This window comes from Schistocerca gregaria, unplaced genomic scaffold (genome assembly GCF_023897955.1).
Source record: "Schistocerca gregaria isolate iqSchGreg1 unplaced genomic scaffold, iqSchGreg1.2 ptg000244l, whole genome shotgun sequence".
Lineage (NCBI taxonomy): Eukaryota > Metazoa > Arthropoda > Insecta > Orthoptera > Acrididae > Schistocerca > Schistocerca gregaria.
Genome location: NW_026061753.1, coordinates 8,729,505 through 8,743,379, shown reverse-complemented (window position 1 = coordinate 8,743,379; position 13,875 = coordinate 8,729,505). Strand labels below are relative to the sequence as shown.

The window sequence follows — 13,875 nt, the reverse complement described above, 5'->3', positions numbered from 1 at the left end:
GGTTCAAGGTCTTGAAGAACCCCAAATGACCCCCGTCCGCCGACTCGTGGAAATATCTGAGTGCCATGCTAACTCGTTCCTGTGGAATACAGACCTTCACTTGGCCACGGTTGGCTCCCCCTTTACACAAGAGGCCCGCACGAAGGCAACAGCTAGTGACGACGTCGCCATCCACAAACTGCTGCATATTCGGTCCCCACCCGGCTTCCTCGGCCTGTTTGCCGGCTAAGTCGAAGAAGAAGCCGGGTGTCTCGGAGAGAAGGAAATTCACCCCCAGATCCGGCTCCACGTTTCTGAAAATGGTTCATTATGAAAGCATTATGAAAGCATATCTGACAATTCGTATTCGGCTAATCTGTTACAATTTTTAAAAACTACGTGTTTCACTGGTTTTTAACTTCGAGCATAAGGGGATGAAAATTTTAATGAAATATTTATTGCGTTATATTAAAATATTTTAAATCTGCATCTACGAAAACCGGTATTTCACTTCTCAATTAGATATAAAGAAATATGCGTTATACAAACAAGAATACAAACGGCTTGATTAACAAAAACCTTGGACCCCAGCTGTCAGCATTGCTTTTTGGTCATTCAGCAAAAGACCATGCTTCAACGGCGTTAAGTTTAGAAAAGTTTAGAAAGTGTTGCAGTTTATAAAAGACATAAAAAAAACGATTAAAGAAAAAATGCTTTGCAGACCATGAACGGTCTAAGTAAGTAAAGAAGCGGATGATAAGCTAGCTCTTTATGCAAATAAGTTGGTCAGTTTAAGTTCCGAGACATGTCATGCAGCAGGAACGGAATCCTATAGTTGCTACGATTGGCTAAAGGAAAAGTTTTGCAGAATCACGCGAAATCACTTCTGCAAGTGGCTGAGAATCTCGTAATGAATAAAAATTCTGTACTGAGAATTCCAAGGTGGGAGACGCGAGATTCCTCCCCCCCCCCCTTTCCCCCTTCTCAGAATCCTATCCTTCTTTACCTACAGCAAAAAATAAATAAATAAATAAAACTAGAGAAATTTCTACTGTGAAACTATTTGCATACAAGAGAACGGCCATTAAAATTTAACTCTTCAAAGTTTTAAGCCCTGCCCCGTTCGAAAATTCAATTTCTTTGTAGTTGCATTTTTTAAAGGTGTACTTGTCTAGACTCCTGGAACAGAAAGGTTTTTTTTTTTTTAATCCGTGCTTTACAAAAGTTTCTACAGTCCATTGTCTGAAGCAGTGTCACGGCTGCCATGAGCCGCGCGGGGTACCCGCCATGTGTCCAACGCCTTGTCACGGTTCGCGCGGCTCCCCCCGTTGGAGGTTCGAGTCCTCCCTCGGGCATGGTTGTGTGTGTGTTGTCCTTAGCATAAGTTACTGTAAGTAGTGTGCAAACATACGGACTGATGGTTCAAATGGCTCTGAGCACTTTGGGACTTAACATCTGAGGTCATCAGTTTCCTAGAACTTAGAACGACTTAAACGTAACTAAATTAAGGACATCACACACATCCATGCTCGAGGCAGGATTTGAACCTGCGACCGTAGCGGTCACGTGGCTCCCGACTGAAGTGCCTACAACCGCTCGGCCACATCGGCCGGTCTATCATGTATTCTAGAAGAGCTGCACGGTCGTCAGTGGCGCCTGTTCTTTCTAGAACAGTTACTATCTTCATATCTATGGTTAAACGTCACCCAGCCATTGACCTTCGTCTGTGCGAATGGGCACAGGCTACCGGAAATCTTACGGGAATCGTCACCTTAGTGTGAGCCAGTAATGAGTGGATGGACAAATACCTATTAAGTACATTACGTAATCGGATTGTGGGCGGTTCGGGGTGTGAGTCTCACGGGAAGCGTGCGAGGGATAAATTCCTGCAGTCGTGCTGTTCATTTGTGCCCTCGATAGCTCAGATGGATTGAGCGTCTGCCTTGTAAGCAGGAGATCCTGGGTTCGAGTCCCAGTAGCGGCACACTTTTCAGCTGTCCCCATCGAAGTATATCAACAACACCTGTCGGCAGCTGAGGGTTTCAATTAATTATCAGTTGTGTAGGTGATTCGATGAACCCTTTGCCAGGCACTTAAATGTGTTTTGCAGGGTACCCATATAGATGTAGATGATAACTCGTCCCGTGTCGCACTTGCTCAAAAGGATTCATACTGCAGAATGCATGCAAACATACTCACCGAAAATACGGACGAATATCAAGTGCAGGCTGCCGAGTGCTGCATATCCAGCTTAGACAGATCGGCTTTTCCTGCCAAGAAGAACAGGAAGTTGCTGTCTAGGAACAATCAGAGCTAGAGGAAAGGTTGATAATTACTCCTTGAATTGCAGACTAAACGTAAATAACGAAAATACATTTTTGGTAAAAATTGGTCAAAACATAATCGGTTGCCCTCCGTATTGGATTAGCTGTTTTGAATATTGAAAATCTGACTTCAGATTCGTTTTCAGCGACATTAAGAATATATGTGTAACACTCAGTTCATGCAAATCGAAGTAATAATATAACTAAATGTTTTCCCTAAACTTTGAACACTTTTTTTTTTTTCGAGTAACGATTTTCTCAGAACGGCATGCAGTATAAATTAAAAGTGGTTCGATCTCTTAACTTCTACCTCTGACCCCTAAAAGTAAACACTTTTCTTAGGAACTTATAGCTATAATATGACATTTGTTAATATTAACTAATTTTTGTGTAGGCATAAGGAGTGAAACAAACCCCTCAAAATCGAACTCAAAGTTCGAATTAGCACTGTATCGTTAAATTTAAGGTTGTTTCATTGCGGTTAGGTATGCGCTCCCATTAATTTTATGTATTATCGACTGATGTTATCCATTTTCAAGTTCAGAGAAATAATGTAGTATCAACTGATGTTACCCATTTTTGAATTCAGGTAACATCTGAGGTGCCACACTGCACGCACTCTGCGTACTCCAGTCTCGCAAGCCCTTGATCAAATCATAATTACGGGCGCCATTTTTTATTGAAAATCTAAAATTAAGCTCATAGTATTGTCACTCGTAATTCCCAAACAGATCGTTCGAATGTATTTTCATTGTCTCAAAAAAAATTCAAATTTACCCTTTTTTGCTCATTTGTATGAGAACCTGGCCGTAACGCCGGAATATAGTCACTAGATTTTTTTTCAGAGACGCTGTACGTTCGCGAGAAGACTTTCGTTCTGCGCGTGTCGAAGGACATTCCTCAGATATTACTGTGTGTGTGCTACTCAGTCGTGCCATTTAAGTGTACATCTTTGCATAGTTTTCCTTTCACGATGTAAACAGTGTTCCGCTCAGTTGCTAACTGGCCAGTGAGTGGTTCCGAAGGTGTCGGATGTGCGGTGCGTTCGGTCTGCTAGGACAACAGCAGACTGGCGTGGTGCGATGGCAGAAGCAGACACTGAGGGAGCTAGCTGCTGGGACGCCAGCGAACAATTTATGCCAAGTAAGACGAAGAGGACTATTCTAAAATTACGAGCCGTCTAAAAAGTGTTTACCATTGGTAAATCTTGCTGTTGAGTCTGACAAAACTGACAGTTTTTCCTAGAGATACAGGAAATCCCCCCATCCCCACTCAATGAATATTTGGTTGTGATGACAGGCCGATTGGTAGTGTAGCCCGAGATCTAAGTTAGGTTGGAAGGTGGTAATTTGATTGAGAGTTGTTTACGCCAACGATTATGAATGCCGACTAAACGTTGTGCGAGCAGATTGCCCTGTAGCGTAGCCTAGTGTTTCCGTCCGCGCCACATTTAACACACTTTCTCTAACAGTGTACAAAAGTCTCACAACAGCCACGATAACTACGTTTCTGGTGGGGGGAGGGTAGAGTCCACTATGTAACTTTCACGGCAAATTTTAGTAACCGCATAAACTAACCGAAATAGAAGCGTCATTTTAACTATATTTCCTTTTGTGGGAAAATAATGGTTCTCCTCTTTTGGCAGCAACTGTAATATGTAGGCGACTTATTAGTTTTTTTTAAACTCTGAATCATGATCTCAATAGACGCAGTGCTTTTTTTACGTTACTTGATTTGTGGTCTATAGTAAACAATGCAACGAATTGGTAAATTCTTTGAAGTTTGACGTGTGTTACATAGACGACGTCTGCAATGTTCGTAAGGCCAAGTTTGCATATATTCGGTGTCTGTTTTTTTGGCCATGTACTGTATAATTAAGGGGAGGAGGATTATGTTCAAGGAGCAGTGCATTAGCAGTCTATGGAGAAATTGAGAATTTGGATCTAACGAACGGCATGCTCGGGCAGTTCGTGATATTCTGTTGACCACTGTGTAATTCGGACACAGTGATCATTGCCTCTCCCTCGTAACCAGGGGACTCGGGTGCTAATCCTGGTCTGGCACAAATTTTCAACAGTGCCCATTGACTAAAGTCTGTGCCCATTGTCAGCTAATATCATTGTTTCGGTGTTAAATAGTATTTTGTTCGCGATACGTGGTTTAGCTTTTTCATGGATAACAGCTTTGAAAAGCGTACAGGTTATATTGATATTCGCTCGTCGTTAGTCCAAGGCAACTATAGCGATTTATAAACACAGTTGTAGTTCGTATTAAGCCCACATACGTAATTGTGTCCTGTGTTTCTTTACCAAGAACTACTCCGTAAGTAATTCCCCTGTAGTGGTATTTTGTTATAGTATTTTGTTTAAATATTTATAGACTGCAGGCTTGGATGAAATATGAATCACATGTCCGAAGTTCCTGTTGATACTGCAGATACTGTTTCATCCGTACTAGGGGCCAAAACATTTCATCTAATACAGAAGGACACAATTTGTCTCGAGATTTAGCAATTTTTCGTAATAGAGGCCTTGCGTCGATATGTTTTTCTCTAATTCTTGTTTGGATTTAATCTTAAAACACACTAACTCTTCCACCACTTATTCGATATGTGTTTTCATCCCTTTCGTAGCCTAGAGTTCCTAAACAGTCGATAATATTAATAATTTCCATTCTCAATTTTATTTTCTGTAAAATCTCCTGTTTATGGTTATTGCTAACATGTTTCACGTTCTCACTTTTATTATTTTTATTTTTCTAGTTTTGTGCCTTGTAGCCAAATTTTCTTTGAATCTGGTTTTCAATTCTGAAATAGTAACAGTTGAAGGTCAAGAGAAGATTGCGGTCTATTTGAGGAGAGTGGCTTGGAGATTTTTTATAACAGACGTATACAGGTCATGGGGATCCTTACCTATATACATTTACTTCGAGTGTGATGTAGCCCATTCTCTTGTCATGATCTCGGCTGTATCGTAGCACATTGTCTCGGTTAGGTTGGAGATTTCTGTTGAGAGTTGCCGAAGTCAACGAAAGTGATTACAAAGTAAAGACTGTGCTAACAGAACGATCTGTAGCGTAGTCCAACACGTTCTTTCTGTCCTTTTAAAGCCTCTTTTAATTAAAAATAACTAAAGCTGCAAGATACAATCACAAAAACTGTATTACGTAATAGAGTAATCCCAGACTATTGTTGTGTAAGTTGTGTGCGTACACTATTTTTTTTGTTAGTGAATATACACTTTTTTACTCATTTGCTGGGTTTCAGTTTTCCCCGTTTTCTGGCAAAAAACCTTTTCCTGTGAAGGGCCCATTAGCTTGTCGGTTATATTTGTGACATTCTCGACGGTCAGTAATTTCGTGATAGTCCATCCACCGGCGTCATTGTTAACATCGGATATAGATTTAAGTATTAGGAAGGCTAATATGAAGCTAATGCATGAGTAGGTCTAATAATTAATAAAAATAGGAATGCGGGTAAGCTACTACATACAGCATAGTGAACGCATTGTTGTGGCCAAGATAGCCACGAATCCCACGCCTACCAAAGTCGTAAAAGTAGTCCTCAGATGATGAAGAAATTGATGGAATGTGTGATGAGATAAAAGAAATCATTCAGATAGTGATGGGAGATGAAAATTTAATATTAATGGGTGACTGGAATTCGACAGTAGGAAATGGAAGAAAAGGAAACGTAGTAGGTGAATATGGAATGGGGGTAAAAAATTAAAGAGGAAGCCGCCTGGTAGGCTTTTGCCCAGAGCATAACTTAATCATAACTAACACTTGGTTCAAAAATCATGAAAGAAGGTTGTATACGTGGAAGAGACCTGGAGATACTGCAATATTTCATATAGATTATATAATGGTAAGACAGAGATTTAAGAACCATATTTTAAATTGTATGACATTTCCAGGGGCAAATGTGAACTCTGATCACAATATATTGATTATGAACTGTAGATTAAAACTGAAGAAACTGGAAAAAGGTGGGAATTTAAGGAGATGGGACCTGAAAGAACTGACAGAATCAGAAGTTGTAGAGTGTTTCAGGAAGAGCATTAGGGAACGATCTACAGGAATGGGGGAACGTAATACAGTGTGATGGGGGATCTGAGTGGTGTACTGTCAAGGGGGAGGGGGTTCCTGAGGGATCAGTGTTGGGGCCGCTATAGTTCCTTATTTATATAAATGATATGCCCTCAAGTATTACGGGTAACTCTAAAATATTTTTGTTTGCTGATGACACTAGCTTGGTAGTAAAGGATGTTGTGTGCAACATTGACTCCGTTTCAAGTAGTGCAGTACATGACCTCAGTCCATGGCTTGTAGAAAATAAACTAACGTTAAATCACAGTAAGATTCAGTTTTTACAGTTTCTAACACACAATTCAACAAAACCTGACGTTTTAATATCACAGCATAGGCATATGATTAGTGAAACTGAACGGTTCAAATTCCTAGGTGTTCAAATAAATAGTAAGGTGTTGTGGAAAGCCCACGTTCAGGATCTTGTTCAAAGACTTAATACTGCCATTTTCACTATTCGAACGGTACCGAAAGTGAGTGATACTTCGCCAAGTAAATTAGTCTACTTTGCTTATTTCCATTCACTTATGTCGTATGGTATTATGTTTTTGGGTAACTCTTCCCATTCTAGAAGGATATTTTTGGCTCAGAAACGAGAGGTTCGGGCAAAAAGTGGTGTGAGTTCACGAACCTCTTGTCGACCTCTGTTCAGGGAGTCTGGGTATTTTGACATTGGCCTCTCAATATGTATATTCCTTATTGTCGTTTCTTGTTACCAATATTAGTTTATTTCCAACAATAAGCAGCTTTCACTCGGTTAATACTCGGGAGAAATCAAACCTCCATTTGGATCGGACTTCCTTAACTCTTGTGCAAAAATGTGTGCAGTATACTGCTGCATCCATTTTCAATAAGCTGCCACTCGAATTCAAAAATCTTAGCAGTAATCCACGCGCTTTCAAATCGAAACTGGAGTGTTTCCTCATGGGTCACTCCTTCTATTCTGTCGAGGAGTTAATTGAAAAATTAAGCTGATTCTCATTGTACTGCTGATAGCGTTTGCTTAAACTTATGGACTGATTTTCTCTCAGGTTCATGAACATGTATTTTTATCTGTTATTACTTTTATGTTGTAAGTTCATGTGTCGCCCTAACCGCCGTCTGCTTCACGTCTGCTGGGCAGCGAGCTACCTTAATTTAAGTATTAACTGTATTTTTCTTACTTGTCACTTCTTCTTCCGTGTGTTTTTACTTTTGCTGCCTCGGAGTGTAGCGGCAGTGGGGAGTCTAGTGCGTCGCATGGTGCACTCCAGGTGTTAGATGCTTCACCCACTGTCCCTGCTGTCGAGACATCTTCGCGGGTACCGGGAGCGGCTGGCCACCCTCTCCCCAAGGGGAGTGGCGGGTTCAGCGGCGTTCGCGGCGCACGAGGCGGAGGGTCAATGTGGAGGCTGGCCGTGTGGCATCGCCCGCTCTGCCTGTGAATGGACATGTGGCTGCTCCTTCAGCAAGGTCCGAGCAGGCACACGGGGGGAGGGGTTTATTAGTTATTGGGAGCTCCAACGTTAGGCTGGTGATGGAGCCCCTTAGGGAAATAGCGGAAAGGTCGGGGAAGAAGGCCAGTGTTCACTCTGTGTGCTTGCCGGGGGGTCTCATCCGAGATGTGGAGGGGGCCCTACCGGCGGCGATAGAGAGCACTGGGTGCACCCGACTGCAAATTGTTGCTGATGTCGGCACCAATGACTCCTGCCGTCTGGGTTCAGAGGTCATCCTCAGTGCGTACAGGCGGTTGGCGGAGTTGGTGAAGGCGGAAAGCCTCGCTCGCGGGGTGGAATCAGAGCTAACTATTTGTAGTATCGTTCCCAGAACCGATCGCGGTCCTCTGGTTTGGATCCGAGTGGAAGGCTTAAACCAGAGGCTCAGACGATTCTTCGGAGAGCTGGGGTGCTCTCATTAATAAACGGTCACAACGCCCATATAGTACTAGGGACAGAAAGTTGGCTGAAACCACATGTAAACAGTAATGAAATCCTAAACTCCGATTAGAATGTATATCGCAGAGAAAGGCTGGACAGTAAAGGGGGAGGCGTGTTTATAGCGATAAGAAGTGCAATAGTATCGAAGGAAATTGACGGAGATTCTAATTGTGAAATGATTTGGGTGAAGGTCACGGTTAAAGCAGGCTCAGACATGGTAATTGGATGTCTCTATAGGCCCCCAGGCTCAGCAGCTGTTGTGGCTCAGCACCAGAAGAATAATTTGGAAAATATTTCGAGTAGCTTTCCCCACCATGTTATAGTTCTGGGTGGAGATTTTAATTTGCTGGATATAGACTGGGAGACTCAAACGTTCATAACGGGTGGCAGGGACAAAGAATCTAGTGAAATATTTTTAAGTGCTTTATCTGAAAACTACCTTGAGCAGTTAAACAGAGAACCGACTCGTGGCGATAATATATTAGACGTTCTGGTGACAAACAGACCCGAACTATTTGAATCAGTTAATGCAGAACAGGGAATCAGCGATCATAAAGCGGTTACTGCAACGACGATTTCAGCCGTAAATAGAAATATTAAAAAAGGTAATAAGATTTTTCTGTTTAGCAAAAGTGACAAAAAGCAGATTACGGAGTACCTGACGGCTCAACACAAAAGTTTTGTCTCAAGTACAGATAGTGTTGAGGATCAGTGGACAAAGTTCAAAACCATCGTACAATATGCGTTAGATGAGAATGTGCCAAGCAAGATCGTAAGAAATGGAAAAGAGCCACCGTGGTACAACAACCGAGTTAGAAAACTGCTGCGGAAGCAAAGGGAACTTCACAGCAAACATAAACATAGCCAAAGCCTTGCAGACAAACAAAAATTACGCGAAGCGAAATGTAGTGTGAGGAGGGCTATGCGAGAGGCTTTCAGTGAATTCGAAAGTAAAGTTCTATGTACTGAATTGGCAGAAAATCGTAAGAAATTTTGGTCCTATGTCAAAGCGGTAGGTGGATCAAAACAAAATGTCCAGACACTCTGTGGCCAAAATGGTACTGAAACAGAGGATGACAGACTAAAGGCCGAAATACTAAATGTCTTCTTCCAAAGCTGTTTCACAGAGGAAGACTGCACTGTGCTTCCTTCTCTTGAAGTCGCATAGTTGACAAAATGGTAGATATCGAAATAGACGACAGAGGAATAGAGAAACAATTAAAACCGCTCAAAAGAGGAAAGGCCGCTGGTCCTGATGGGATACCAGTTCGGTTTTACACAGTGTACGCGAAGGAACTTGCCCCCCTTCTTGCAGCGGTGTACCGTAGGTCTCTAGAATAGCGAAGCGTTCCAAAGGATTGGAAAAGGGCACAGGTCATCCCCGTTTTCAATAAGGGACGTCGAACAGATGTGCAGAACTATAGACCTATATCTCTAACGTCGATTAGTTGTAGAATTTTGGAACACGTATTATGTTCGAGTATAATGACTTTTCTGGAGACTAGAAATCTACTCTGTAGGAATCAGCATGGGTTTCGAAAAAGACGGCCGTGTGAAACCCAGCTCGCGCTATTCGTCCACGAGACTCAGAGGGTCTTAGACACGGGTTCACAGGTAGATGCCGTGTTTCTTGACTTCCGCAAGGCGTTTGACACAGTACCCCACAGTCGTTTAATTAACAAAGTAGGAGCATACGGACTATCAGATCAGTTGTGTGCTTGGATCGAGGAGTTCCTAGATAACAGAACGCAGCATGTCATTCTCAATGGAGAGAAGTCTTCCGAAGTAAGAGTGATTTCAGGTGTGCCGCACGGGAGTGTCATAGGGCCGTTGCTATTCAAAATATTCATAAATGACCTGGTGAGTGACATCGGAAAGTCTCTGAGGCTTTTTGCAGATGATGCTGTGGTGTATCGAGAGGTTGCAATAATGGAAAATTGTACTGATATGCAGGAGGATCTGCAGCGAATTTACGCATGGTGCACGGAATGGCAATTGAATCTCAATGTAGACAAGTGTAATGTGATGCGAATAGATAGAACGATAGGTCCCTTATCATTTAGCTACAAAATAGCAGGTCAGCAACTGGAAGCAGTTAATTCCATAAATTATCTGGGAGTACGCATTAGGAGTGATTTAAAATGTCGACTGTCAATGGTAAGAAAAGTGTTTCTAAAGAAGAAAAATTTGTTAACATCGAGTATAGCTTTAGGTATCAGGAAGTCTTTTCTCCGAGTATTTGTATGGAGTGTAGCCACGTATGGAAGTGAATAATGGACAATAAATAGTTTGAACAAGAAGAGAATAGAAGCTTTCGAAATGTGGTGCTACAGAAGAATGCTGAAGATTAGATGGGTAGATCACATAACTAATGTGGAGGTATTGAATAGGATACTGGAGAAGAGAACTTTGTGGCACAACTTGACTAGAAGATGGGGTCGGATGGTAGGACACGTTCTGAGACATTAAGGAATCACCAATTTAATATTGGAGGGCAACGTGAAGGGTAAAAATCGAGGAGGGAGACCAGGAGATGAATACACTAAGCAGATTCACAAGGATGTAGGTTGCAGTTGGTACTGGGAGATGAAGCTTCCACACGATGCAGTAGCATGGAGAGCTACATCAAACCAGTTTGTGGACTGAAGACAACAACAACAACAACAACAACAACAACAAGGTATTTGTCTCATGTGTAACCTTCAACAGAAGTGGGGCAGACAAGAGGGTTAGATTATATGTACTTTCCATTGAAATTGATCCATAATGGGGAGATACTCAATGGGAAAATAATATGCTAATTTATTATCCACAGACCGCAAATGGACTGATCATGAACGAGGAATGAAAATTTGGTCACACTTCTGATAGTACACGTATTATTTGACCCCCCCCCTCTCTCTCTCTCTCTCTCTCTCTCTCTCTCTCTCTCTCTCTCTCTCTCTCTCTCTCTCTCTCTCTCTCTCTCTCTCTCTCTCTCTCTCACACACACACACACACACACACACACACACACACACACACACTCAATCGCGCGCGCGCGCTTGTTCTACTAAGTAATTCAATTCATTAATGGAGTCGGAAGAGATGGTTAGCAAGAAATCCTTTAGGCTCCTCGTAAACTGAAATCTGTCAGTAGTAAAGCTTTTTATGGCTGCCGGCAAGTTATTGAAAACATCGTTCTCCTTAATGATGGAGACTTTCTTGCACCAAAGTAATTAACTTACCAATTTTTGTGGAGATTATTCACTTCTAGTTATGACTTCATGAAATGAGCTGTTGATTTGAAAATATTCATTTGTTTTTAAACACAATATTCACGGGGAGAACGTATCTTCCATCTCCACCAGTTAACTGATCTATTTATATGACCCTTATCCTAAGTTGTGTTATATTAACGGTAAAACACAAAACATTTCTTACATGCATTTCCACTATTTTCCAACAAGCTGACAATTTTTCATGAATAATATATTAATAGTGAAATTTTTAGAAAAATTTTGAAAGACAGGTTTTGCGGGCAAATTTCAAAAATTAAAAGACCATAGTGTTCATTATAATACAATTTCTCCATGGTTTTTAATTCCTACTCCGAAGTTTTCTTTTGTTTCCTTTACTGCTTGCTCAGCAAACAGATTGAATAACATCGGGGATAGGCTACAACCCTGTCTCACTCTCTTCCCAACCACTGCTTCCCTTTCATATCCCTCGACTCTTCATGCCCTCGAGTAAGAAAACTGGTCGTTAGAATTCCATGGTTCTGGGATAAATGGTTTGAGAGGAAAGGTACATTTAGTTAGAAAAGTTACGGAAAATTTAAAGTTGTATTGCACTTACCGTCGTACATGCACTCATTTAAATTCATAGTTTCTTTCACTTTCCAATAGTACGCATGCTGTACATAAACATAACATTTGTTTCATGATATTTACTTTTTTATTTCTTGCAAGTCTTCTAGAACTTCTTTCGAAAACTTTGTGGGTAGATCTTGGCATTTGTTTTGTTCAGAAACGTTATTACTCTAGCAAACAACTGACTACGAGACAAGAAAAAATGTATTCAATAGGTGAAAGCTCAAAGCTACGGGTAAAATGTCCCTAGGCTTATCATCTCAAAGAAGAGATGGCACAGAGAAACAAGTGGGCATGTCTTACATAGCAAGCTGCCATTTAAACCGACGTTTAGAACCTTCAAATACGGATTTGGACTAAAATACTTTCATATTCACACTAAGTGTAAATAAAACTGGTACAATCACCAATAAACAAAATTATTTTCATTGTTTTCGGGGTTCCTTTTGCCTTTCGGAATAAATATATTGCGAATCAGTAGTTAACATGCCTGGTTCCCCAAACAGGAGACGACTAGAAACTTCCGAAATGTGGTGGTGTAGAAGAATGCTAAAAAAGTTTTGATCGAATAGCTGATGGGGAGATACGAAATCAGATTAGGGAGCAGAGAAATTAATGGCACAAATTGACAAAAAGAAGCGATCGTGGGTAAATGTCATATTTCGATTCCACCCATCCGCTGTGACCCACGACGTTCTGCATGACGTTGATTAGTTGCATTTCGAAGGATACCAGTGGCCTTATTAAATGTTAACTGCGATTGCCTTCGTTTCTAGAGCAATTTATAATGTTCGTTAACTATGATTTTTTTCGGAATATATCGTGATGAACTCTGGGAGGAACCACAGAACACAGCTTAAATTGTCGTTGAAGAAACGAGTAGTGATTGTATTTTTATCTTTCTTATCCGACACGTTGGGGAATCCAAGGTATAATGGGGTACACAGTTGAAAACTTTGATTAAATGTACAAAATTGATAAATAAGAGAGTTACAAATTTTTATATGAACACATTATGATGTATTAATCACAAAAATACAAGAACATTGCCATAAAATAAAACAACAATATTTTCTCACTCAAAAACAGAAATTTATAACATTTGCACGCGTCACAATGGGGTGGTAAATACAAGTGATTACAAAAACGTATAAAATTATCCGAAATGCAGAAAATATTGGCTTGCTCGTTATTTTTTTTAGTTTAAAGTGAGTATTAATGTCAAACTACAGTTTTCATGAATCGTATCCTTTTCTTGAGGCTGTTTACAAAATTCACACACGGGGAGACACTCATCATCTTCGCTATCTATTCCTGCACAAGAATCGTGTGTCAGTTTTTTGCAGGTGGAACAAGCGACCCAACTTCCAACTGATTTTGAATATAACCCACCACAATATACACATTGACAGTCAGAACTTTCCTCATAATCACTCTCGTTAGTATTGTATTCTCTCTCCTTTTTTCCATTTACCTTCAGAATCTTTCTCTCTTTTTTGAGTTCTTAATTTTATTCTCTTTCGCAGAAAGTTTTCTGTTTGCTCTTTCTTCTTTGTCAATGTTCTTTTTTCTATTTCTCCCATTAATGACTTTTAACTCTTTTTTTGTACGGCGAATCAGTTAAAACAACGTTGTTCCCCCTTTTCAGTCTCGCTCTTTTCTTGCTTTCGTTAACTTTTGACAAGAAAATCAGAATCTCAGGTGAAATATGAAATGAGG

General features: G+C 40.8%; 1 non-coding gene across 1 annotated transcript; it reads left to right on the top strand.

Moving 5' to 3' along the window:
• Nucleotides 1-1,888: 1,888 nt before the first annotated feature.
• Trnat-ugu (transfer RNA threonine (anticodon UGU)) lies at nt 1,889-1,963 on the top strand. Its single transcript has one exon. It is a non-coding gene; the product is annotated as a tRNA-Thr (tRNA).
• The last annotated feature ends 11,912 nt before the right edge of the window (nt 1,964-13,875 follow it).